Source organism: Oncorhynchus gorbuscha, unplaced genomic scaffold, assembly GCF_021184085.1.
Source record: "Oncorhynchus gorbuscha isolate QuinsamMale2020 ecotype Even-year unplaced genomic scaffold, OgorEven_v1.0 Un_scaffold_3530, whole genome shotgun sequence".
In the NCBI taxonomy this organism is placed as follows: Eukaryota; Metazoa; Chordata; class Actinopteri; order Salmoniformes; family Salmonidae; genus Oncorhynchus; species Oncorhynchus gorbuscha.
Genome location: NW_025747745.1, coordinates 20,750 through 45,789, shown reverse-complemented (window position 1 = coordinate 45,789; position 25,040 = coordinate 20,750). Strand labels below are relative to the sequence as shown.

The 25,040-nt window shown below is 50.0% G+C and overlaps 1 pseudogene; it reads left to right on the top strand.

Annotated features, from left to right (window-relative positions):
- Window positions 1-669: 669 nt before the first annotated feature.
- Window positions 670-23,959, top strand: LOC124027848 (annotated as a pseudogene).
- The last annotated feature ends 1,081 nt before the right edge of the window (window positions 23,960-25,040 follow it).

Below are 25,040 nucleotides of genomic sequence, written 5' to 3'. Positions count from 1 at the left end.
TGGTTATCTATGAGGCTGTCTGTTGAAGAGCCCTGATGGCTGACTGGTTATCTATGGGACTGTTTGTTGAAAGGCCCTGATGGCTGATTGGTTATCTATGAGGCTGTCTGTTGAAAGGCCCTGATGGCTGATTGGTTATCTATGAGGCTGTCTGTTGAAGAGCCCTGATGGCTGACTGGTTATCTATGAGGCTGTCTGTTGAAAGGCCCTGATGGCTGATTGGTTATCTATGAGACTGACTGGTTATCTATGAGGCTGTCTGCTGAAAGGCCCTAATGGCTGACTGGTTATCTATGAGACTGTCTGCTGAAAGGCCCTGATGGCTGACTGGTTATCTATGAGGCTGTCTGTTGAAAGTCCCTGATGGCTGACTGGTTATCTATGGGACTGTTTGTTGAAAGGCCCTGATGGCTGATTGGTTATCTATGAGACTGACTGGTTATCTATGGGTCTGTTTGTTGAAAGGCCCTGATGGCTGACTGGTTATCTATGAGACTGATTGGTTATCTATGAGACTGACTGGTTATCTATGAGACTGACTGGTTATCTATGGGACTGTTTGTTGAAAGGCCCTGATGGCTGATTGTTTATCTATGAGACTGACTGGTTATCTATGAGGCTGTCTGCTGAAAGGCCCTAATGGGTAAATAATGTGTTGTTTGTTTTCAGAAAAGCCACGTCCCGTACAGGGACAGCAAGATGACCCGTATCTTGCAGGACTCTCTAGGGGTAACTGTAGGACCACCATCATCATCTGTGCATCTCCCTCCATCTACAACGAGTGTGAGACCAAGTCTACCCTCATGTTCGGACAGAGGTGGGTCAGCACCTCTCTACAGTTTACTTGGTCTAGTGGCAGACTGTTAGCATAAGTCTACCAAAATCAAATCAAATCAAATCAAATTTATTTATATAGCCCTTCGTACATCAGCTGATATCTCAAAGTGCTGTACAGAAACCCAGCCTAAAACCCCAAACAGCAAACAATGCAGGTGTAAAAGCACGGTGGCTAGGAAAAACTCCCTAGAAAGGCCAAAACCTAGGAAGAAACCTACCCTGTTGGGACAGAGGTGGGTCAGCACCTCTCTACAGTTTACCTGTTCTAGTGGCAGACTGTTAACATAAGTCTACCCTCATGTTCGGACAGAGGTGGGTCAGCACCTCTCTACAGTTGACCTCATGTTCGGACAGAGGTGGGTCAGCACCTCTCTACAGTTGACCTCATGTTCGGACAGAGGTGGGTCAGCACCTCTCTACAGTTGACCTGTTCTAGTGGCAGACTGTTAACATAAGTCTACCCTGTTGGGACAGAGGTGGGTCAGCACCTCTCTACAGTTTACCTGTTCTAGTGGCAGACTGTTAACATAAGTCTACCCTCATGTTCGGACAGAGGTGGGTCAGCACCTCTCTACAGTTGACCTCATGTTCGGACAGAGGTGGGTCAGCACCTCTCTACAGTTTACCTGGTCTAGTGGCAGACTGTTAACATAAGTCTACCCTGTTGGGACAGAGGTGGGTCAGCCCCTCTCTACAGTTGACCTGTTCTAGTGGCAGACTGTTAACATAAGTCTACCCTGTTGGGACAGAGGTGGCTCAGCACCTCTCTACAGTTTACCTGGTCTAGTGGCAGACTGTTAACATAAGTCTACCCTGTTGGGACAGAGGTGGGTCAGCCCCTCTCTACAGTTGACCTGTTCTAGTGGCAGACTGTTAACATAAGTCTACCCTGTTGGGACAGAGGTGGGTCAGCACCTCTCTACAGTTTACCTGGTCTAGTGACAGACTGTTAACATAAGTCTACCCTGTTGGGACAGAGGTGGGTCAGCACCTCTCTACAGTTTACCTGGTCTAGTGACAGACTGTTAACATAAGTCTACCCTGTTGGGACAGAGGTGGGTCAGCACCTCTCTACAGTTTACCTGGTCTAGTGGCAGACTGTTAGCATAAGTCTACCCTGTTGGGACAGAGGTGAGCTGAGAGATCCACTGCACCATACCCAGTTCCCCTATTTTATGTGAACAATGAAAGGTTTCCCATGGCAGATGGGCCGTCCTTAATCCACCAGGAGACGGACAGTGACTGTTGATGATGAGTAGAGCTGATGATTCCCAGTATCTTCCCTCCTATTCAGGGCTGACTGAGTGGTTGCATAACAAGCCTCTTCTCTAAATCTTTATCCAGATGATGAAGACATTGTTCATCTCTCTGACCTTTAGCTAAGTGTTACATCCATCCACTCCCCTAAATCCTGATCTGTAGGGTTTTATCCTGCCTCTTGGCTGGACAGCAACAGTAGCAACAGTGGGAGTTAGCCTAGGCTGCTCTGTGTGTTAGAGGACACAATGAACTTCCAGCACATTCTATCTCTGCTGCCCTGCTAGAGGACACAGGGGACTTCAGCACATTCTATCTCTGCTGCCCTGCCAGAGGAAACAGGGGACTTCCAGCACGTTCTATCTCTGCTACCATGCCAGAGGACACAGGGGACATCCAGAACATTCTGTCTCTGCTACCATGCCAGAGGACACAGGGAACATCCAGAACATTATGTCTCTGCTACCTTGCCAGAGGACACAGGGAACATCCAGAACATTATGTCTCTGCTACCATGCCAGAGGACACAGGGGACATCCAGAACATTCTGTCTCTGCTACCATGCCAGAGGACACAGGGAACATCCAGAACATTATGTCTCTGCTACCATGCCAGAGGACACAGGGGACATCCAGAACATTATGTCTCTGCTACCTTGCCAGAGGACACAGGGGACATCCAGAACATTATGTCTCTGCTACCTTGCCAGAGGAAACAGGGGACATCCAGAACATTCTGTCTGTGCTGCCCTGCCAGAGGACACAGGGGACATCCAGAACATTCTGTCTCTGCCGCCCTGCCAGGCTTAGGAGAGGAGTTAGATAGAGGTAGAACAGTAGGGCTACAGAGCGATGTGCTGTGGTGTGGCATGGTGTGGCGTGGTGTGGCATGGTGTGGCGTGGTGCGGTGTGGCATGGTGCGGTGTGGCATGGTGCGGTGTGGCATGGTGCGGTGTGGCATGGTGTGGCGTGGCGTGGTGTGGCGTGGTGTGGCGTGGCGTGGCGTGGTGTGGCATGGTGTGGCATGGTGTGGCGTGGTGTGGTGCGGCGTGGTGTGGCATGGTGCGGTGTGGCATGGTGCGGTGTGGCATGGTGCGGTGTGGCATGGTGTGGCGTGGTGCGGTGTGGCGTGGTGTGGCGTGGTGTGGCGTGGTGCGGTGTGGCATGGAAATGACTTAAATGTAAATGTAAATGTGTGGTGTGGTGCGCCGTGGTGTGGCGTGGTGTGGTGTGGTGCGGCACGGTGTGGTGTGGTGTGGTGCGGCATGGTGTGGCGTGGCGTGTGGTGTGGTGCGGTGTGGCATGGCGTTGTGTGGTGTGGTGCGGCATGGTGCGGTGTGGCATGGCGTTGTGTGGTGTGGTATGTGGTATGGTGTGGCATGGTGTGGTGCGGCATGGTGTGGCGCTCCACTGCACTGTCTGCACCCATGTGACCACCTGTGAGAGGAGGCTGAGAGGAGTTGGACTTTACACATCATTGTACGGTCTACAGTACCCAGCAGGGCTAATTAGTCCCCGGTCATCTTCACAGGGGACAACCTCCTGCAATAGATCTCAGACCACTTCAAATATGGAGCTATCTGCCTCCCTGCTTCTTATTGGATCACCTCCTCCAGTTATGTTGATTCAATGTTTATCCATCTGCTCCTGTTCTGACAAAATATATATATATATATATATATATATATATATATATATATATATAAAATATATAAATATATATAAAATATAAAATATACTGTGGAGAAAAAAGTGATGAGTAAATGAGGCCACAATGTCCTTTAGTGGATAAATTACAGCCCATTAGCCATGTCAAAGTAGTGCACTGCTGTATAGGGAATAGGGTGTGATTAGATACAGGGATCTGAGTGTCTGTCCCACCCTCCACACAGAGCCAAGACCATCAAGAACACCGTGTCTGTGAACCTGGAGCTGACTGCTGAGGAGTGGAAGAACAAGTACAACAAGGAGAAAGACAAGAACAAGAGTCTGAAGAACGTTATCCACAGGCTGGAGATGGAACTCAACCGCTGGAGGAACGGTGAGGGAGGAGGGAGGGAGATGGAACTCAACCGCTGGAGGAACGGTGAGGGAGGAGGGAGGGAGATGGAACTCAACCGCTGGAGGAACGGTGAGGGAGGAGGGAGGGAGATGGAACTCAACCGCTGGAGGAACGGTGAGGGAGGAGGGAGGGAGATGGGGAGGGAGGGAGATGGAACTCAACCGCTGGAGGAACGGTGAGGGAGGAGGGAGGGAGATGGGGAGGGAGGGAGATGAGGCTCAACCGCTGGAGGAACGGTGAGGGAGGAGGGAGGGAGATGGGGAGGGAGGGAGATGAGGCTCAACCGCTGGAGGAACGGTGAGGGAGGAGGGAGGGAGATGGAACTCAACCGCTGGAGGAACGGTGAGGGAGGAGGGAGGGAGATGGGGAAGGAGGGAGATGAGGCTCAACCGCTGGAGGAACGGTGAGGGAGGAGGGAGGGAGATGGGGAGGGAGGGAGATGGGGAGGGAGGGAGATGGAACTCAACCGCTGGAGGAACGGTGAGGGAGGAGGGAGGGAGATGGAACTCAACCGCTGGAGGAACGGTGAGGGAGGAGGGAGGGAGATGGAACTCAACCGCTGGAGGAACGGTGAGGGAGGAGGGAGGGAGATGGGGAGGGAGGGAGATGGTACTCAACCGCTGGAGGAACGGTGAGGGAGGAGGGAGGGAGATGGGGAGGGAGGGAGATGAGGCTCAACCGCTGGAGGAACGGTGAGGAGGAGGAGGGAGGGAGATGGGGAGGGAGGGAGATGAGGCTCAACCGCTGGAGGAACGGTGAGGGAGGAGGGAGGGAGATGGAACTCAACCGCTGGAGGAACGGTGAGGGAGGAGGGAGGGAGATGGGGAGGGAGGGAGATGAGGCTCAACCGCTGGAGGAACGGTGAGGGAGGAGGGAGGGAGATGGGGAGGGAGGGAGATGGGGAGGGAGGGGAGATGGAACTCAACCGCTGGAGGAACGGTGAGGGAGGAGGGAGGGAGATGGGGAGGGAGGGAGATGAGGCTCAACCGCTGGAGGAACGGTGAGGGAGGAGGGAGGGAGATGGAACTCAACCGCTGGAGGAACGGTGAGGGAGGAGGGAGGGAGATGGGGGGAGGGAGGGAGATGAGGCTCAACCGCTGGAGGAACGGTGAGGGAGGAGGGAGGGAGATGGGGAGGGAGGGAGATGGGGAGGGAGGGAGATGGAACTCAACCGCTGGAGGAACGGTGAGGGAGGAGGGAGGGAGATGGGGAGGGAGGGAGATGGAACTCAACCGCTGGAGGAACGGTGAGGGAGGAGGGAGGGAGATGGGGAGGGAGGGAGATGAGGCTCAACCGCTGGAGGAACGGTGAGGGAGGAGGGAGGGAGATGGGGAGGGAGGGAGATGGAACTCAACCGCTGGAGGAACGGTGAGGGAGGAGGGAGGGAGATGGGGAGGGAGGGAGATGGAGCTTAACCGCTGGAGGAACGGTGAGGGAGGGAGATGGGGAGGGAGGGAGATGAGGCTCAACCGCTGGAGGAACGGTGAGGGAGGAGGGAGGAAGATGGGGAGGGAGGGAGGAAGATGGGGAGGGAGGGAGGAAGATGGGGAGGGAGGGAGGGAGATGGGGAGGGAGGGAGATGGAACTCAACCGCTGGAGGAACGGTGAGGGAGGAGGGAGGGAGATGGGGAGGGAGGGAGATGGAACTCTACCGCTGGAGGAACGGTGAGGGAGGAGGGAGGGAGATGGGGAGGGAGGGAGATGAGGCTCAACCGCTGGAGGAACGGTGAGGGAGGAGGGAGGGAGATGGGGAGGGAGGGAGATGGAACTCAACCGCTGGAGGAACGGTGAGGGAGGAGGGAGGGAGATGGGGAGGGAGGGAGATGGAGCTCAACCGCTGGAGGAACGGTGAGGGAGGAGGGAGGGAGATGGGGAGGGAGGGAGATGAGGCTCAACCGCTGGAGGAACGGTGAGGGAGGAGGGAGGAAGATGGGGAGGGAGGGAGGAAGATGGGGAGGGAGGGAGGAAGATGGGGAGATGGGGAGGGAGGGAGATGGAACTCAACCGCTGGAGGAACGGTGAGGGAGGAGGGAGGGAGATGGGGAGGGAGGGAGATGAGGCTCAACCGCTGGAAGAACGGTGAGAGAAGAGGGAGGGAGATGGGGAGGGAGGGAGATGGAGCTCAACCGCTGGAGGAACGGTGAGGGAGGAGGGAGGGAGGGAGATGGGGAGGAAGGAGAGAGATGGAGCTCAACCGCTGGAGGAACAGTTAGGGAGGAGGGAGGGAGATGGAGCTCAACCGCTGGAGGAACGGTGAGGGAGGGAGATGGGGAGATGGGGAGGGAGGGAGATGGGGAGGAGGGAGGGAGATGGAGCTTTACCGCTGGAGGAACGGTGAGGGAGGAGGGAGATGAGGAGGGAGGGAGATGGAGCTCAACCCCTGGAGGAACAGTTAGGGAGGAGGGAGGGAGATGGAGCTCAACCGCTGGAGGAACGGTGAGGGAGGGAGATGGGGAGGGAGATGGGGAGGGAGGGAGATGGGGAGGAGGGAGGGAGATGGAGCTTAACCGCTGGAGGAACGGTGAGGGAGGAGGGAGGAGGGAGATGAGGAGGGGAGGAGATGGAGCTTAACCGCTGGAGGAATGGTGAGGGAGATGGGGAGGGATGGGCAGAGGAGGAGATGGCAGGGAGAGTGGGGGAGGGAGAGAGAGGGAGTGAGTGAGACAGAGAGGGAGGAGGGCGGGAGAGGGAGCAGGGGTAGGGAGGGAGAGATTGAGGAGGGAGGGCAGAGAGAGAGAGAGAAAATGATTGAAACCCTTCATATGAAATCGACAGAGCCACACTGAGTTGGACATTAGTTAGTGTTCCAATGGTAGATATTGAGTGAATGAGTGCACAGTTCAAGGTAGAGAATCTGTTTGTCCCCGTCTCAGGTGAGAACGTCCCTGAGGAGGATCAGCTGAGTGCTAAGGAGCAGAAGCACCTGGAGCCGTGTGACAACACTCCCATCATAGATAACATGGCTCCAGCTAACGGACTGGTTCTGGTCTCCACCGAGGAGAAGAGCAAGTACGAAGAGGACATCAGCAATCTGTACAAACAACTGGACGACAAGGTCAACAAGGGAAATCTCACCAGACTAGATTAGAGAACTGAGTCAAATCATTTTGGAGGTACAAACTCAACGTACATAAAGAATAACAGACATTAAAACACAGTTTAAATAACAAACATGCATCAACATTAAACGGAAGGTTAGATTGGGCAGGAACAGGAAGGGGTTGGATTTTTTACAGGCAAATCAATGTTTCCAATTCTATTCTAACTGAAATGTAAATTGCTGCTTGTTTTGTTTGTGTCACCCAGGATGATGAGATCAACCAGCAGAGCCAGCTGGCTGAGAAACTCAAGGAACAGATGTTAGACCAGGATGAGGTGACCAATCATGAACAACCCTCTTTTCTCATTTTAAAGGAGAATGTCACTCAAAAACTATATTTTGGTATTGTTTCTCATTAGTCCACTGTTGATACAGTTTGTCAGTCCAAAATGTTTTGCATGTAAGCAGTCAATGCCATACAACTCTCCTTCCGTGGCCTCCAACTGCTCTTAAATACAAGCAAAACTAAATGCATGCTCTTCAACCGATCGGTGCCTGCACCTGCCCGCCCATCCAGCATCACTACTCTGGACGGTTCTGACTTAGAATATGTGGACAACTATAAATACCTAGGTGTCTGGTTAGACTGTAAACTATCCTTCCAGACTCACATTAAGCATCTCCAATCCAAAGTTAAATCTAGAATTGGCTTCCTATTTCGCAACAAAGCATCCTTCACTCATGCTGCCAAACATACCCTCATAAAACTGACCATCCTACCGATCCTCGACTCCGGCGATGTCATTTACAAAATAGCCTCCAACACCATACTCAACATATTGGATCTATCACAGTGCCATCCGTTTGGTCAAAGCCCCATATACTACCCACCACTGAGACCTGTATGCTCTCATTGACTGGCCCTCGCTTCATACTCGTCACCAAAGCCCCATATACTACCCACCACTGTGACCTGTATGCTCTCATTGACTGGCCCTCGCTTCATACTCGTGGCCAAAGCCCCATATACTACCCACCACTGTGACCTGTATGCTCTCATTGACTGGCCCTCGCTTCATACTCGTCACCAAAGCCCCATATACTACCCACCACTGTGACCTGTATGCTCTCATTGACTGGCCCTCGCTTCATACTCGTCACCAAAGCCCCATATACTACCCACCACTGTGACCTGTATGCTCTCATTGACTGGCCCTCGCTTCATACTCGTCACCAAAGCCCCATATACTACCCACCACTGTGACCTGTATGCTCTCATTGACTGGCCCTCGCTTCATACTCGTCGCCAAAACCCACTGGCTCCAGGTCATCTACAAGACCCTGCTAGGTAAAGTCCCCCCTTATCTCAGCTTGCTGGTCACCATAGCAGCACCCACCTGTAGCACGCGCTCCAGCAGGTATATCTCTCTGGTCACCCCCAAAACCAATTCTTCCTTTGGCCGCCTCTCCTTCCAGTTCTCTGCTGCCAATGACTGGAACAAACTATAAAAATCTCTGAAACTGGAAACACTTATCTCCCTCACTAGCTTTAAGCACTAGCTGTCAGAGCAGCTCACAGATTACTGCACCTGTACATAGCCCACCTATAATTTAGCCCAAACAACTACCTCTCCCCCTACTGTATTTATTTATATATTTAGCTCCTTTGCACCCCATTATTTTAATTTCTACTTTGCACATTCTTCCACTGCAGATCTACCATTCCAGTGTTTTTGGGTGTTTTACTTGCTATATTCTATTTACTTTGCCACAATGGGCTTTTTTTTTGCCTTTACCTCCCTTCTCACCTAATTTGCTCACATCGTATATAGACTTATTTTTCTACTGTATTATTGACTGTATGTTTGTTTTACTCCATGTGTAACTCTGTGTTGTTGTATGTGTCGAACTGCTTTGCTTTATCTTGGCCAGTAAATGAGAACTTGTTCTCAACTTGCCTACCTGGTTAAATAAAGGTGAACTAAATCCATTTTAACATTTTAAAAAGTCAAGTTGTCAAAATATTGGACGTTTTGAGTCATCTGATGCATTTTGCTTCTTCGTCATGATGACGTGGTTGGAGACACTGTTCTTCTTAAAAGTCCAATGTCTTGATGATGCTTTCAGATGGATGATCTACATCTAAGGGGAATTCAACCATGTTAAATGGTGTGCATTTGCCTGTGTGTGTTCCCTTTTTCGTGTGTGTCCCTGTTTGTGTCCCTGTGTGTGTCCCTGTGTGTGTCCCTGTGTGTCTCCCTATGTGTCTCCCTGTGTGTCTCCCTGTGTGTGTCCCTGTGTGTCTCCCTATGTGTGTCCCTGTGTGTCTCCCTATGTGTGTCCCTGTGTGTCTCCCTGTGTGTGTCCCTGTCTGTGTCCCTGTGTGTGTCCCCGTGTGGGTCTCTCCTCAGCTGCTGGCGTCGACGAGAAGAGACTATGAGAAGATCCATGAGGATCTGTCTCGTCTGCAGACGGAGAACGAGGCTGCCAAGGAGGAGGTGAGGGAGAATATTCTGGATGAATCCATGTTATTCCAGAATTCTAAATGAGCCCATCAAATCAAATCAAATTGTATTAGTCACATGCGCCGAATACAGCAGGTGTAGACCGTGAAATGTTTACTTACGAGCCCCTAACCGACAGTGCAGTTTCAAAAATACGGATAAGAATAAGAGATAAAAGTAACAAGTAATTAAAGAGGAGCAGTAAAAAATAACAATATATACAGGGGGTACCGGTACAGAGTTAATGTGGAGGTTATATACAGGGGGTACTGGTACAGAGTTAATGTGGAGGCTATATACAGGGGGTACTGGTACAGAGTTAATGTGGAGGCTATATACAGGGGGTACCGGTACAGAGTCAATGTGGAGGCTATATACAGGGGGTACCGGTACAGAGTTAATGTGGAGGTTATATACAGGGGGTACTGGTACAGAGTCAATATGGAGGTTATATACAGGGGGTACCGGTACAGAGTTAATGTGGAGGTTATATACAGGGGGTACCGGTACAGAGTTAATGTGGAGGTTATATACAGGGGGTACTGGTACAGAGTTAATGTGGAGGTTATATACAGGGGGTACTGGTACAGAGTTAATGTGGAGGTTATATACAGAGGGTACTGGTACAGAGTCAATGTGGAGGTTATATACAGGGGGTACTGGTACAGAGTCAATGTGGAGGTTATATACAGGGGGTACTGGTACAGAGTCAATGTGGAGGCTATATACAGGGGTACTGGTACAGAGTCAATGTGGAGGCTATATACAGGGGGTACTGGTACAGAGTCAATGTGGAGGCTATATACAGGGGTACTGGTACAGAGTCAATGTGGAGGTTATATACAGGGGTACTGGTACAGAGTCAATGTGGAGGTTATATACAGGGGTACTGGTACAGAGTCAATGTGGAGGCTATATACAGGGGTACTGGTACATAGTTAATGTGGAGGTTATATACAGGGGTACTGGTACAGAGTCAATGTGGAGGCTATATACAGGGGTACTGGTACAGAGTCAATGTGGAGGCTATATACAGGGGTACTGGTACAGAGTCAATGTGGAGGTTATATACAGGGGGTACTGGTACAGAGTCAATGTGGAGGCTATATACAGAGGGTACTGGTACAGAGTCAATGTGGAGGTTATATACAGGGGTACTGGTACAGAGTCAATGTGGAGGCTATATACAGGGGTACTGGTACAGAGTCAATGTGGAGGCTATATACAGAGGGTACTGGTACAGAGTCAATGTGGAGGCTATATACAGGGGTACCGGTACAGACTCAATGTGGAGGTTATATACAGGGGGTACCGGTACAGAGTCAATGTGGAGGCTATATACAGGGGGTACCGGTACAGAGTCAATGTGGAGGCTATATACAGGGGGTACTGGTACAGAGTCAATGTGGAGGCTATATACAGGGGTACCGGTACAGAGTCAATGTGGAGGCTATATACAGAGGGTACTGGTACAGAGTCAATGTGGAGGCTATATACAGGGGTACCGGTACAGAGTTAATGTGGAGGCTATATATACAGGGGGTACTGGTACAGAGTCAATGTGGAGGTTATATACAGGGGGTACCAGTACAGAGTCAATGTGGAGGCTATATACAGGGGGTACCAGTACAGAGTCAATGTTGGGGCTATATACAGGGGGAGCCGGTACAGAGTTAATGTGGAGGCTATATACAGGGGGTACCGGTACAGAGTCAATGTTGAGGCTATATACAGGGGGTACCGGTACAGAGTCAATGTGGAGGCTATCTACAGGGGGTACCGGTACAGAGTCAATGTGGAGGTTATATACAGAGGGTACCAGTACAGAGTCAATGTGGAGGCTATATACAGGGGGTACCGGTACAGAGTTAATGTGGAGGTTATATACAGGGGGTACCGGTACAGAGTCATTGTGGAGGCTATATACAGGGGGTACCGGTACAGAGTCAATGTGGAGGCTATATACAGGGGGTACCGGTACAGAGTCAATGTGGAGGTTATATACAGAGGGTACCAGTACAGAGTCAATGTGGAGGCTATATACAGGGGGTACCAGTACAGAGTCAATGTGGAGGTTATATACAGGGGGTACCAGTACAGAGTCAATGTGGAGGCTATATACAGGGGGTACCAGTACAGAGCCAATGTGGAGGTTATATACAGAGGGTACCGGTACAGAGTCAATGTGGAGACTATATACAGGGGGTACCGGTACAGAGTCATTGTGGAGGCTATATACAGGGGGTACCGATACAGAGTCAATGTGGAGGCTATATACAGGGGGTACCGGTACAGAGTCATTGTGGAGGCTATATACAGAGGGGTAGCCGGTACAGAGTCATTGTGGAGGCTATATACAGGGGTACCGATACAGAGTCAATGTGGAGGCTATATACAGGGGGTACCGGTACAGAGTCATTGTGGAGGCTACATACAGAGGGTACCGGTACAGAGTCAATGTGGAGGCTATATACAGAGGGTACTGGTACAGAGTCAATGTGGAGGCTATATACAGGGGTACCAGTACAGAGTCAATGTGGAGGCTATATACAGAGGGTACCAGTACAGAGTCAATGTGGAGGCTATTTACAGAGGGTACCAGTACAGAGTTAATGTGGAGGCTATATACAGAGGGTACCAGTACAGAGTCAATGTGGAGGCTATATACAGAGGGTACCGGTACAGAGTCAATGTGGAGGCTACATACAGAGGGTACCAGTACAGAGTCAATGTGGAGGCTATATACAGAGGGTACCAGTACAGAGTTAATGTGGAGGCTATATACAGAGGGTACCGGTACAGAGTCAATGTGGAGGCTATATACAGGGGTACCGGTACAGAGTTAATGTGGAGGTTATATACAGGGGGTACCGGTACAGAGTCAATGTGGAGGCTATTTACAGGGGTACCGGTACAGAGTCAATGTGGAGGCTATATACAGGTGGTACCAGTACAGAGTCAATGTGGAGGCTATTTACAGGGGTACCGGTACAGAGTCAATGTGGAGGCTATATACAGGGGTACTGGTACAGAGTCAATGTGGAGGCCTTATACAGGGGTACTGGTACAGAGTCAATGTGGAGGCTATATACAGGAGGTACCAGTACAGAGTCAATGTGGAGGCTATATACAGGTGGTACCAGTGTAACGGATGTGAAACGGCTAGCTTAGTTAGCGGTGTGCGCTAAATAGCGTTTCAATTGGTTACGTCACTTGCTCTGAGACCTTGAAGTAGTGTTTCCCGTTGCTCTGCAAGAGCCGCGGCTTTTGTGGAGCGATGGGTAACGATGCTTCGAGGGTGACTGTTGTCGTTGTGTGTAGAAGGTCCCTGGTTCGCGCCCGGGTATGGGCGAGGGGACGGTTTAAAATTATACTGTTACATTGATGCTGTTGACCCGGATTACTGGTTGCTGCGGAAAAAGGAGGAAGGTCAAAAGGGGGGTGAGTGTAACGGATGTGAAATGGCTAGCTTAGTTAGCGGTGTGCGCTAAATAGCGTTTCAATCGGTTACGTCACTTGCTCTGAGACCTTGAAGTAGTGTTTCCCCTTGCTCTGCAAGGGCCGGTACAGAGCTTTGTGGAGCGATGGGTAACGATGCTTTGAAGGTGACTGTTGTTGATGTGTGCAGAAGGTCCCTGGTTCAGCGCCGGGTATGGGCGAGGGACGGTTTAAAAATGATACTGTTACACCAGTACAGAGTCAATGTGGAGGCTATATACAGGGGTACCGGTACAGAGCCAATGTGGAGGCTATATACAGGGGGTACCGGTACAGAATCAATGTGGAGGCTATATACAGGGGTACTGGTACAGAGTCAATGTGGAGGCCTTATACAGGGGTACTGGTACAGAGTCAATATGGAGGCTATATACAGGGGTACCGGTACAGAGTCAATATGGAGGCTATATACAGGGGTACTGGTACAGAGTCAATGTGGAGGCTATATACAGGTGGTACCGGTACAGAGTCAATGTGGAGGCTATATACAGAGGGGAGCCGGTACAGTCAATGTGGAGGCTATATACAGGTGGTACCGGTACAGAGTCAATGTGGAGGCTATATACAGGGGGTACCGGTACAGTCAATGTGCAGGGGCACCGGTTAGTTGAGGTAGTATGTACAGAGTTAATTAAAGTGACTCTGCATCGATGACAACAGAGAGTGGCAGTGGTGTGGAGAGGGGAGGGGGAGATGTGAATAGTCTGGGTAGCCATTTGACTAGATGTTCATCATTATGTTCTTATGGCTCTAGGTGAAGGAGGTGCTGCAGGCGTTGGAGGAGCTGGCTGTGAACTACGACCAGAAGAGCCAGGAGGTGGAGGACAGGAGCCAGGCCAACCAACAGCTGCAGGAGGAGCTGCAGCAGAGGACTGTGGGTCTCTGGGCATGATGGGAGGGATAGAGGGGCCTAGAGCAGTTCAGCTTATTATGGGGTTTACTGCACCCTTAATGACATGTCATTCTGCCGAGGTACCCCCTGATGTGTGAGTGATCCATATACCTATGTTCTAATGAGTCTTCCCAAGTTTCCCCTGTGGATAGATGAGGTACTAGAACCGTATAGAGGGTCCTTAATGATGTGGTGAAGGACAACTGGCATGTGACTGATGTGTGTTCCCCAGACGGTCCTGTTGTCAGTTCAGATGGAGCTGACCACGCTCCAGGAGCTCAGTGGACACCAGAAGAAGAGAGCTGCAGAGATCCTCCACCTGCTGCTCAGAGACCTCAGTGAGATAGGAGCCACCATGGGCACCAGCGACATCAAGATGGTGAGGGGACCTACACAGCAGATACACATAGACACACACAAAGTAGAAACACACACACACCGAACCAAATACAAACAGACCCATTCACAACAGTCCTGTTAACTTAACAGGTTGTAACATGGTTGACCTGTGTAGCTAGCAAACCTCTCCACAACATACAACATGAATCAGAGTTGATGCTCTTTAGTTTCCTAACAGTAAATCTTCCCCTGGTTCTAATCCTACTGTTCCCCAGGCTTCATATGAGGTCTTCTGTTTCCTGTCTAGATGGCTGAGGGGAACGGTAACGGTGGAGTGATTGAGGAAGAGTTCACCATGACCCGTCTCTACATCAGTAAGATGAGGTCAGAGGTCAAGTCTCTGGTGAACCGCTCCAAGCAGCTGGAAAGCTCCCAGGGTGACACCTCACGCAAGATGGCCGCCAACGAGAAGGAGCTGGCTTCCTGTCAGCTGCTCATCTCCCAGGTAACAGAGGGGCCAGGTTAATTGTGAAGCGTCTAAAGGCCGATGCAGAAATGCACTTTCATTGTCCTACGTTGAGTCTCTGAATATCTTTTCACTCTCTGCTAAAGTCCTACAAAACGGCCAAACAGGGCTGTGTTCAGTAGATGTGACAACATGGAAGGTTTTGAAGCGCTGACCCGGTGTTGGTGTGTTGTCCTGCAGCACCAGGCCAAGATCAAGTCCCTGACAGACTACATGCAGAACATGGAACAGAAGAAGAGACAGCTGGAGGAGAGTCAGGACGCTCTGACTGAGGAGCTGGCCAAGATGCACGCTCAGGGTGAGATGCACGACTCCCTCTACACGTCCCCTCTATCCACACCACTGCTTCCTTTACAACATGCTTCACATTGTTGTTCCTTGTTGTTCCTCAGAGAAAATGCACGAGGTGTCAGTGGTGGACACGGAGAAGGAGCACGTCAGTAGACTGGAGGGTGAAGAGGAGGTTAAGGTGATTAAACCTGGGATTAAGACGTCCACAAGGTGGATCTGGAAGTAGGATGATTATTCTGTTGGAGAAACAGATTAGATTTACCCGTGTGTGTCTCTGTGTGTGTCCTTTGATCCGTCCTCCTGTCCATCCTGTAGAAGACTCTAGAACAGCAGATGGAGGCTCACAGAGAGGCCCACCAGAAGCAGCTGGCCCGACTCAGGGACGAGATCGATGACAAACAGAGGACGCTGGATGAACTCACAGAGTGAGAAGCTATATATACCGTCCGGCCACTCTCTGTGCTTTTCTAACTGCTACGGCATTTATAAAGGCTTCATAGGGCATTCATAAAGGCTTCATAGGGCATTCACAAAGGCTTCATAGGACATTTATAAAGGCTTCATAGGGCATTCATAAAGGCTTCATAGGGCATTCATAAAGGCTTCATAGGGCATTCATAAAGGCTTCATAGGACATTTATAAAGGCTTCATAGGACATTTATAAAGGCTTCATAGGACATTTATAAAGGCTTCATAGGGCATTCATAAAGGCTTCATAGGGCATTCATAAAGGCTTCATAGGGCATTCATAATGGCTTCACAAATTCTTTACAGGCTGTCATAATGCAGTACTAAATGAAAGGTGGTATAAAGGTCATTACATCTGAATAGGCCTTATAAAGCTCCATAAAGCCTCTATAACTTAGTCTTTTCTCTCCTCCTTTTCACCCTTTCCACTTCCTCTCCCCTACCTCTCCCCTACCTCTCCCCTACCTCTCCCCTACCTCTCCTCTACCTCTCCCCTACCTCTCCTCTACCTCTCCTCTACCTCTCCTCTACCTCTCCTCTACCTCTCCCCTACCTCTCCTCTACCTCTCCTCTACCTCTCCCCTACCTCTCCTCTACCTCTCCTCTACCTCTCCTCTACCTCTCCCCTACCTCTCCCCTACCTCTCCTCTACCTCTCCTCTACCTCTCCTCTACCTCTCCCTTACCTCTCCACTACCTCTCCACTACCTCTCCCCTACCTCTACCTCTCCTCTACCTCTCCCCTACCTCTCCTCTACCTCTCCCCAACATCTCTCATACCTCTCCTCTACCTCTCCCCTACCTCTCCTCTACCTCTCCCCTACATCTCCTCTTCCTCTCCGCTACCTTTCCTCTACCCCTCCCCCACCCCTCCCCTACCTCTCCTCTACCTCTCTTCTTCCTCTCCCCTACCTCTCCCATACCTCTCCTCTACCTCTCCTCTACCCCTCCCCTACCTCTCCCCTACCTCTCCCCTACCTCTGCTATCCCCCTCTCCTCCTCCGTGTCTCTCCCAGTCTGAACCAGGGCCTGATGCTGGAGCAGAGGAAGCTGATGTCTGACCATGAGAAGCTGAAGGTGGAGGAACAGGAGAAGGACATGACGCTCCAGAAGCTGGTCATCTTCAACGAGCAGAGAGAGCAGGCCAGACAGGACCTCAAGGGACTGGAGGAGACTGTGGTACGTCAAGGCTCTATGACTGACTGACTGACTCACTGACTGGCTGGCTGGTTGCTCACTGACTGGCTGACTGACTGGCTGACTGACTGGCTGGCTGGCTGGCTGGCTGGCTGGCTGACTCACTGACTCACTGGCTGGCTGACTCACTGACTCACTGGCTGGCTGGCTGGCTGGCTGGCTGGCTGGCTGGCTGGCTGGCTGGCTGGCTGGCTGGCTGGCTGGCTGGCTGGCTGGCTGGCTGGCTGACTGACTGACTGACTGACTCACTGACTGACTGACTGACTGGCTCACTGACTGGCTGGCTGGCTGACTCACTGACTGACTGACTGACTGACTCACTGACTGGCTGACTGGCTGACTCACTGACTGGCTGACTGACTGGCTGACTGACTGGCTGACTGGCTGGCTGGCTGACTCACTGACTGACTCGCTGGCTGGCTGGCTGGCTGACTGACTGTCTGTCTGACTGACTGGCTCACTGACTGGCTGGCTGGCTGGCTGACTCACTGACTGACTGACTCACTGGCTGGCTGGCTGGCTGGCTGGCTGACTGACTGACTGTCTGACTGACTCACTGACTGACTGACTGGCTCACTGACTGGCTGGCTGGCTGACTCACTGACTGGCTGGCTGACTGACTCACTACTGACTGACTGACTGACTGGCTGCCTGGCTGGCTGACTGACTGACTGGCTGGCTGACTGGCTGACTGACTCACTACTGACTGACTGACTGGCTGACTGGCTGGCTGACTGGTTGGCTGGCTGACTAACTCACTACTGACTGGCTGGCTGGCTGACTCACTACTGACTGACTGGCTGGCTGGCTGGCTGGCTGACTGACTGGCTGACTGACTCACTACTGACTGACTGACTGACTGACTGGCTCGCTGACTCACTGACTGACTGACTGACTGACTCACTCACTGGCTGGCTGGCTGGCTGGCTGGCTGGCTGGCTGGCTGGCTGGCTGGCTGGCTGGCTGGCTGACTGACTGACTGACTGACTGACACTGACTGGCTCACTGACTGGCTGGTTGGCTGGCTGGCTGACTCACTGGCTGACTCACTGGCTGGCTGACTCACTACTGACTGACTCACTACTGACTGACTGGCTGGCTGGCTGGCTGGCTGGCTGGCTGGCTGACTGGCTGGCTGGCTGGCTGGCTGGCTGGCTATAGCTCTTCACTTCCTAAGTCTTGCAGATAAAACAATACATCATATATGTCCATTTCAACATTTCACACTGAGCACAAGTGTGTTTTCTCTCTGTTTTGTCTTTAAAGGCCAAGGAGCTGCAGACTCTTCATAACCTACGCAGGCTCTTTGTTCAAGACCTCACAACACGCGTCAAGAAGGTAAGGAGGTATTCTCCCATGAGAGGCTGTGTATCAGAATGCCCCAACCTGTCTGCAGAATGTCAGAGATACTCGTCTGTAGTCTGTTGTCTTTCAGTGAGGACCTGTAGTCTGTAGTCTGCCCTCTGTAGTCTGTAGTCTGTGCTCTGTAGTCTGTGCTCTGTAGTCTATAGTCTGCCCTCTGTAGTCTATAGTCTGTGCTGTGCTCTGTAGTATGCACTCTGTAGTCTGTAGTCTGCCCTCTGTAGTCTGTAGTTTGTGCTCTGTAGTCTGCTGTGCTCTGTACTGTAGTCTGCCCTCTGTAGTCTGTAGTCTGTGCTCTGTAGTCTGTCTCTGTGTCTGTGCTCTGTAGTCTATAGTCTGCCCTCTGTAGTCTGTAGTCTGTGCTCTGTAGTATGCACTCTGTAGTCTGTAGTCTGCCCTCTGTAGTCTGTAGTCTGTGCTCTGTAGTCTGCACTGTAGTCTGTAGTCTGCGCTCTGTAGTCTATAGTCTGTGCTTTGTGTTGACAGACTGACTGATGTTTCTCTCCTCTCCTGTTATGTCCAGAGTGGGCAGTAGTCTGTAGTCTGTATTGACTGTCTGTCTCCTCTCCTGTTATGCCCAGAGTGCAGAGTTGGCAGTAGTCTGTAGTCTGTGCTCTGTAGTCTATAGTCTGTGCTCTGTAGTCTATAGTCTGTGCTCTGTAGTCTATAGTCTGTGCTCTGTAGTCTATAGTCTGTGCTCTGTGTTGACAGACTGATTGATGTTTCTCTCCTCTCCTGTTGTGTTCAGAGTGCAGAGCTGGACTGTGAGGATGGAGTGGGCAGCGCCGCCCAGAAACAGAAGATCTCCTTCCTGGAGAATAACCTGGAGCAACTCACTAAAGTCCACAAGCAGGTACTGTACTGGGACATTATTAAGCAGGTACTGTACTGGGACATTATTAAGCAGGTACTGGGACATTATTAAGCAGGTACTGGGACATTATTAAGCAGGTACTGGGACATTATTAAGCAGGTACTGTACTGGGACTTTATTAAGCAGGTACTGTACTGGGACATTATTAAGCAGGTACTGAACTGGGACATTATTAAGCAGGTACTGAACTGGGACATTATTAAGCAGGTACTGGGACATTATTAAGCAGGTACTGTACTGGGACATTATTAAGCAGGTACTGTACTGGGACATTATTAAGCAGGTACTGTACTGGGACATTATTAAGCAGGTACTGAACTGGGACATTATTAAGCAGGTACTGAACTGGGACATTATTAAGCAGGTACTGGGACATTATTAAGCAGGTACTGTACTGGGACATTATTAAGCAGGTACTGTACTGGGACATTATTAAGCAGGTACTGTACTGGGACATTATTAAGCAGGTACTGAACTGGGACATTATTAAGCAGGTACTGAACTGGGACATTATTAAGCAGGTACTGTACTAGGACATTATTAAGCAGGTACTGTACTGGGACATTATTAAGCAGGTACTGTACTGGGACATTATTAAGCAGGTACTGAACTGGGACATTATTAAGCAGGTACTGAACTGGGACATTATTAAGCAGGTACTGGGACATTATTAAGCAGGTACTGTACTGGGACTTTATTAAGCAGGTCCTGTACTGGGACATTATTAAGCAGGTACTGTACTGGGACATTATTAAGCAGGTACTGAACTGGGACATTATTAAGCAGGTCCTGTACTGGGACATTATTAAGCAGGTACTGGGACATTATTAAGCAGGTACTGTACTGGGACATTATTAAGCAGGTACTGTACTGGGACATTATTAAGCAGGTACTGTACTGGGACATTATTAATCAGGTCCTGTACTGGGACATTATTAAGCAGGTCCTGTACTGGGACATTATTAAGCAGGTCCTGTACTGGGACATTATTAAGCAGGTACTGTACTGGGACATTATTAATCAGGTACTGTACTGGGACATTATTAAGCAGGTACTGTACTGGGACATTATTAAGCAGGTACTGTACTGGGACATTATTAAGCAGGTCCTGTACTGGGACATTATTAAGCAGGTCCTGTACTGGGACATTATTAAGCAGGTCCTGTACTGGGACATTATTAAGCAGGTACTGTACTGGGACATTATTAAGCAGGTACTGTACTGGGACATTATTAAGCAGGTACTGTACTGGGACATTATTAAGCAGGTACTGTACTGGGACATTATTAAGCAGGTCCTGTACTGGGACATTATTAAGCAGGTCCTGTACTGGGACATTATTAAGCAGGTACTGTACTGGGACATTATTAAGCAGGTACTGTACTGGGACATTATTAAGCAGGTCCTGTACTGGGACATTATTAAGCAGGTCCTGTACTGGGACATTATTAAGCAGGTCCTGTACTGGGACATTATTAAGCAGGTCCTGTACTGGGACATTATTAAGCAGGTCCTGTACTGGGACATTATTAAGCAGGTCCTGTACTGGGACATTATTAAGCAGGTCCTGTACTGGGACATTATTAAGCAGGTACTGTACTGGGACATTATTAAGCAGGTACTGTACTGGGACATTATTAAGCAGGTCCTGTACTGGGACATTATTAAGCAGGTCCTGTACTGGGACATTATTAAGCAGGTCCTGTACTGGGACATTATTAAGCAGGTCCTGTACTGGGACATTATTAAGCAGGTACTGTACTGGGACATTATTAAGCAGGTACTGTACTGGGACATTATTAAGCAGGTCCTGTACTGGGACATTATTAAGCAGGTACTGTACTGGGACATTATTAAGCAGGTACTGTACTGGGACATTATTAAGCAGGTACTGTACTGGGACATTATTAAGCAGGTACTGTACTGGGACATTATTAAGCAGGTACTGTACTGGGACATTATTAAGCAGGTCCTGTACTGGGACATTATTAAGCAGGTACTGTACTGGGACATTATTAAGCAGGTACTGTACTGGGACATTATTAAGCAGGTACTGTACTGGGACATTATTAAGCAGGTACTGTACTGGGACATTATTAAGCAGGTACTGTACTGGGACATTATTAAGCAGGTCCTGTACTGGGACATTATTAAGCAGGTCCTGTACTGGGACATTATTAAGCAGGTACTGTACTGGGACATTATTAAGCAGGTACTGTACTGGGACATTATTAAGCAGGTACTGAACTGGGACATTATTAAGCAGGTCCTGTACTGGGACATTATTAAGCAGGTCCTGTACTGGGACATTATTAAGCAGGTACTGTACTGGGACATTATTAAGCAGGTACTGTACTGGGACATTATTAAGCAGGTACTGAACTGGGACATTATTAAGCAGGTACTGAACTGGGACATTATTAAGCAGGTACTGTACTGGGACATTATTAAGCAGGTACTGGGACATTATTAAGCAGGTCCTGTACTGGGACATTATTAAGCAGGTACTGTACATCTTTGCAGGTAGAGAAAATGTATCGTCTGATTGTTTGATTTGTTCAAAATGATAAATACATTTGATTGATTTATTATTCCTGCCCCCTTCTGGCAGTGTCCATCCAGTTGGTGCATGATAACGCGGACCTGCGCTGCAAGCTTCGTAAGCTGACCCTCATATCTCTGTTTCCCTCCCTCCCTCCCCGTCTCCCCCTCCCTCCCTCCCTCTCTCCCTCCCCCTCCCTCCCCGTCTCCCCCTCCCTCCCTCCCTCTCTCCCTCCCCGTCTCCCCCCTTCCCTCCCTCCCTCCCTCCCTCCCCGTCTCCCCCTCCCTCCCTCCCTCTCTCCCTCCCCGTCTCCCCCTCCCTCCTTCCCTGTGTCCCCTCCCTCCCTCCCTCCCTCCCCCTCCCTCCCTGTGTCCCCCTCTCCCTCCCAGTTGGTGCGTGACAACGCGGACCTTCGCTGCGAGCTTCCCAAGCTGGAGAAGCGTCTGCGGGCCACGGCCGAGCGGGTCAAGGCCCTGGAGAATGCGCTGAAGGATGCCAAGGAGAACGCTATGAGGGACAGGAAACGCTACCAGCTAGAGGTGGACCGCATCAAGGAGGTCGTCAGGACCAAGAACATGGCCAGGAGAGGAAACTCCGCTCAGATCGGTAAGGATGGAGGGAGGGGAGGGAGGAGGGGAGGGAGGGGAGGAGGGAGGGGAGGAGGGAGGGAGGGAGGGGGTGGGAGGGGGTGGGAGGGAGGGAGGGAGGGAGGGAGGGGGGAGGGAGGGGAGGGAGGGAGGGAGGGAGGGAGGGAGGGAGGGAGGGAGGGAGGGAGGGAGGGAGGGAGGGAGGGAGGGAGGGAGGGAGGGAGGGAGGGAGGGAGGGAGGGAGGGAGGGAGGGAGGGAGGGAGGGAGGGAGAAGAGGGTGGGTTGGTGGAATGTGTGGGGGTGGCAGTGTGTGTTTGTATTGATGACTATGTTCTGTCTTCCAGCTAAGCCCATCCGGCCAGGCCAACACCCCTTGTCTTCCCCTACAGTCATCAGAGGAGGAGGCCTCTACAGCCACAGCTACAACCTCAGCACCAAGTAACCATGTAGAATCCAGACCCTGAGTCACGAGTGCATGTGTGGTAGGTACAGACTGTCCCATTCCCAGTAAGACCCCTCTGCCCTCATCCTCTTGTCCTTCCTCTGGGTCTAGGAGTAAGACCCCTCTGTCCTCATCCTTCTGTCCTTCCTCTGGGTCTAGGAGTAAGACCCCTCTGTCCTCATCCTCCTGTCCTTCCTCTGGGTCTAGGAGTAAGACCCCTCTGCCCTCATCCTCCTGTCCTTCCTCTGGGTCTAGGAGTAAGACCCCTCTGCCCTCATCCTCCTGTCCTTCCTCTGGGTCTGGGAGGAAGACCCCTCTGCCCTCATCCTCCTGTCCTTCCTCTGGGTCTAGGAGTAAGAACCCTCTGCCCTCATCCTCCTGTCCTTCCTCTGGGTCTAGGAGTAAGACCCCTCTGCCCCCTTCCACTCTACTCTGTGGCATCTTTCATAGTTTTCACATACTGTATGTCTCTCTCTTTTCCATTGTACATGTACATATATATTTCATTGTAGTGTCTTGGAGGGGAAGATGTGTGCTGATAGATGGTTACATGTATATTACAGAGGGTGATATGCCACCACTAAGAACCACATTGTATAGCATGTCACAGTAATGTTAACATGACCTTTACTTGATGTTGAAGAATCCTTTGCTTTTCCGACTGCATTAGGAATGTATGATAGTTCACCTGAAGAAGTTCAAAGTTCAGACTGGAATGATCGCCCACCTGCACTGTGTTTTGCACCATATTAATTTACTTCAGTTATGATCAGCACATTGTTTTTGCTCTGTTGTATTGGTAAGCATATTGATCATGGTTTACCTATGCTTTTAGGGACACTTTATTCTTAAAATAAGCTAAGTTTGAATGTAATGTTTTAATTCACTTACAAAACAAGCTGTGCTTTATTTAAGCAATAAGGCCTGAGGGGGTGTGATATAGGACCAATATACCACGGCTAAGGACTGTTCTAAGGCACGACGCAATGTGGAGTGCCTGGACACAGCCCTTAGCCGTGGTATATTGGTCCTATACCACAAACCACTGAGGTGCCTTATTGATATTATAAACTGGTTACCAATGTATTTAGAGCAGTAAAAATACATGTTTTGTCATACGGTCTGATATACCACGACTGTCAGCCAATCAGCATTCAGGGCTCGAACCATCCAGTTTTTAATTTCAATTATGCAACTGATTGTAATGACCACTGCGTTGAAAAACTCGTGGGGCGTAGACCAAAAAATGTCCCAATGTTACCAAGAGCGTCAAATTGTGAGGTAGATTTCAATATCCACCATTAGAGGGCAGTGTTTGACAGTGTAGTGCACTGCACTGTATCCATACTAGGCTAATGCAGTGATGCTGATCAGCCAATCAGAGATGTTCATGCAGTGATCCTGGGGAACAGTGCAATACACTCTATATCCAAAACACTAACAGAAAGAGAAATTGGTATAAAAAAAAATAATGTAATGTAAACTTTCTACTTACAATGTGGCTCCAATTGTTTTCGTCATTTATCACCGAACTTGCCTCTCACCACTTGCCAAACTGTCATTGTAAATAAACATGTCTTCGTAACTGACTTGCCTAATATAAACTCATTTTAAGTAAAGGTCATGTAAATAAATCTCATCAGGAAGTGAATTATGTTTCATCTGAATGGAGATCCATTCCCCAAGTATGTGTTGATCATTTCTGTTATGCTTTTAATTTGATAATCTCAGAGCATGATTTGGATATATGTACGTAAGGTTCTAGACATGTGTTCCATTTGTAAATGGTTACATTGTTGCAGTTTGCTCCGCCATGCCTATAGCTGCTCACCGTAGTATGGCTGTGGGGTGTTGTAAGACGTTCCCTCAATGAAGGAACAGCACCACAAGGACAATGAGCTTTGAGACGCTGCTTTGAACTCTGCCTGTGATCTTATGGAGGCTCCAGATAAAAGCAGGAATATGATTGATTCATGGCCATTCTAACTGCATGATGTATAATTCATTTGAAATGTTTAAATCCAAGCGAATAAATAAAGATATTTAACATAAACTGTTTTGTTTTTATTGAAACTTCACTCAAGTTCACACAAGCTTCTTAGTTTGTTGATGAAACACGAGTGAATGATGTCAAACTCTGGTGTGTCCAGGAGTGGAACACCTGCTATCTAACATAGCAGGTCTCATTTAGTCAATAGGGTTGATAACAGTCACAGTTTCCTCGGTGTCGTTGTTGTTTCTCACACACAGCACGTCCACACAGCACGTCCACACAGCACCACACAGCACGTCCACACAAGCAGTTCACCACAAAAATTCTGT